Below are 3,146 nucleotides of genomic sequence, written 5' to 3'. Positions count from 1 at the left end.
TGAGTCCATTTCATTTTTTATCTCATATGGAGTTAAACCCTTTAAATGAAAATGTTTGATTACCGCTCTGAACTCGTTTTTTTCCATTTTTCTTAACGAACAGTTATTTTTTTTCAATTGGTTATAAAAACACGTAAACTCAGAATATGTGGACTGTGACTGCACCATATATCTAGTCGTGAGTGGTGCTGACTGAAAACAGATGATTTGGAGCGATTCGCGCGCCATATGTTGGTCATTCTAAGGACTTATTGAACTACCCTCGTACCGCACTCAGCGTGGCATCGTAGCTATGGGGATTAGGCGCTCGACTTATAAGCCTGCCGTGCATGCGTTCGATTCTCGGCGCTTGTGGATATTTTAATAAACTGCGTTTTTTATTAGTTATTAGTAATAAATCTTCTCTAGTAAAATTTAACAATAAGTTTAGTTTTAGAATAAGTTGCGGAGTATAGTTAATAATCGAATGTCAATAAAAATACGAGAAAACGGAGCAGTGTTTGTCAGAGGCTACAGAAAGGTGTAAAATATTTAGATTAAACTTCTGCAAAGAAAATGTATTCTACAATTGGATTAATATTTTCTTTCTTTGACTTAAAAATTTCTGGTAATAAATTATGGCAATGTGCTGGTTAAACTTTAATACTACTGCAACTATAGCATCACACTTCAGAATTTAAAGCATGATCAATTTTTTACAATTTTGATAATATTTTAATTGAATCAACGAAATAAAAAACAATAGCCTATGCTTTTGAATAATAGTGTGTGAGGGACTATCTAGATTCTATAAAGACCCTATTAATAGGCCCTCATTGGGTTGCCTACTGATGACCTCGCTAGCTGAGCGTGACGCTTTCGCTTGCGCCCTCGATAGATTGGCATTTTAGGGCATCGATAGAAAATAGGAAATCTTGACAGGGCCTCTTAAGAACCAAGTTATAATTTTTACCCGAGGTGTGATAGACGCGTTGTTGAAGCCGATGAGCTGCCGAGTTCGAGACTCGTGTCAGCTGTAAAGCACATAAACACTTGTTTAAAACTGTAAACACTGCAAGAATGAGGGCTTCGATTCAAGCTATATCTACATAATTAACAAATTAATTATTCTCGGCTGAAAAATTTGACAATTTCTTGTGAGAAATATGGGTTCCAGTGATAGTGATGATAATATCGCGTGTGCAAATAACAAACCACCGGTGAAAATAAGGAGCTACAAACAAAATTCTAGTAAAAACAAAAATATTCATCCGAGAACTGCATAACGTTGGAAATTAAAATTGGATTCTGGATTGAATGCACGGTAAGAATATTCACCTGATATACGTACATGTAAACTCTATTTTTGGGTAAGCAAATAGGATGTTAGAAAATAAAATGAAATATATTTAATTTTGAGTCTGCCTTCATCGAACAAAAAGGGCATAGAAAATATCAGTGCCGTTCTTAGTCTATGTGACGCCCTCGGGTTAAATCTTTCATGACACCCCTTTCTAAACAAAAAATTCCAATATTATTTATATTTTAGAGATTTTCAAATTTAATAATTCTGTTAAAAAGTAATTATTTTTGGTTAAAAATTAAACTGTTTTTAGAAAATGGTCTTATTTGGCTGAACTCGACTGTTTTCGGTTTCAAATTTATTTTTCGTTGAGAATTCATCTTTTTCAGTTGAAAATTCCCTTTTTCTGTTCAAATTTTGACTATGCATATGGTTTTCCTTTTATATGGTCTCCTTTTTCCGATTGAAAATTGATTTTTTGATCTGAAAATTTTAATATTCTACGCTTAGTTGAAAGCTTCCTTCATTCCTTAAGCATGCGTATTTTGTGATTGAATATTATAATCTTCTTGGTGACCAATTTACCTTTTTGATTCAAAATTCCTTTAAAATAGAGTTAAGTTAATCTTTTCTGGTAGAAAAATAATCTTCCTGCATGAAAATGTATCTTTTTCGTTGCAAATTAATTTCGTTGATTGAAAATTAGTTTTTTTATTAAACATTATCTTACTGAAAATTCAACTATTTAAATTTTAGTGGATGATTTCTTTTAGTTAACAATTGGACTGTTATTTTGTAGAAAATTCGTTTTATTTATTGAAATTGTAAATGTCTAACTGTCAAATTTAACTATTTAATCGGTGGTTGTAAATGTATTTTTTGAGTTGAAAATTGATATATTTTGTACACAATTTGTCCTTTTTGGCAGAAAATTCATCTTTTGGGTTGAAAATTAAACTATTTGGTTAAAATTTATCCCTTTTTATTTAAAAAAATCATTTGTTTAGTTGATCACTGGCCATCAATTTCTCTATAAATCACTTTACACATGGCAAAATACCGAGTACCGTGACATGGGCCAATATTTTTTCAGATAAAAAAGAAGAAACTAGGAATAAGAGATCAGCTTCATCGGCATCATACTAGGCAGTCTGATAAGTCCCTGAAAAATGAAACACGGAGACGTTTTTTTGGTCAAATTCGGTTTTATTTTTCAACATACTCTCCTTTTAGGTCGATACAGCGAGTCCAACGATTTTCTAACTTTTTGATACCGTCCGAAAAGTACTCGATCGGAAGATCTCCAAAATACGCCTCAGTTTCAGCTATGAGCTCTTCATTTGAGAAAAAACGCTTACCGGTGAGCCATCTCTTCAGGTTAGGGAATAAGTAATAGTCGCTGGGGGCCAGGTCTGGTGAATACGGTGGCTGAGGAACCAATTCGAAGCCGATTTCATGCAATTTTGCTTGTGCAACTAAACATGAATGAACAGGCGCATTGTCGTGGTGATAAAGCGGTTTTTTCTTCTTCAAATGCGGTGGTTTTTCGGCGATTTCGATTTTCAATCGGTCTAATAATGATGAATAGTATGCTCCGGTTATGGTTTCACCTTTTTCAAGATAGTCCACGAATATTATGCCATGTGCATCCCAAAATACGGAGACCATAACCTTTCCGACCCATTGTAGCGTTTTTAGACGCTTCGGAGTGTTTTGGCCCGGCAGAACCCACTGTTTTGCCTGTTGCGTTGACTCAGGAGTTTAGTAGTGGATCCAGGTTTCATCCATGTTTATGAATCGGCGCAAAAACTCGGTCGGCTTACGCGAAAATAATGCCAAATTCTGCTGGGAAGTTGTCACACGA

The sequence above is a fragment of the Belonocnema kinseyi genome, chromosome 6 (assembly GCF_010883055.1).
Source record: "Belonocnema kinseyi isolate 2016_QV_RU_SX_M_011 chromosome 6, B_treatae_v1, whole genome shotgun sequence".
In the NCBI taxonomy this organism is placed as follows: Eukaryota; Metazoa; Arthropoda; class Insecta; order Hymenoptera; family Cynipidae; genus Belonocnema; species Belonocnema kinseyi.
Note: the sequence above shows the minus strand (reverse complement) of the source record.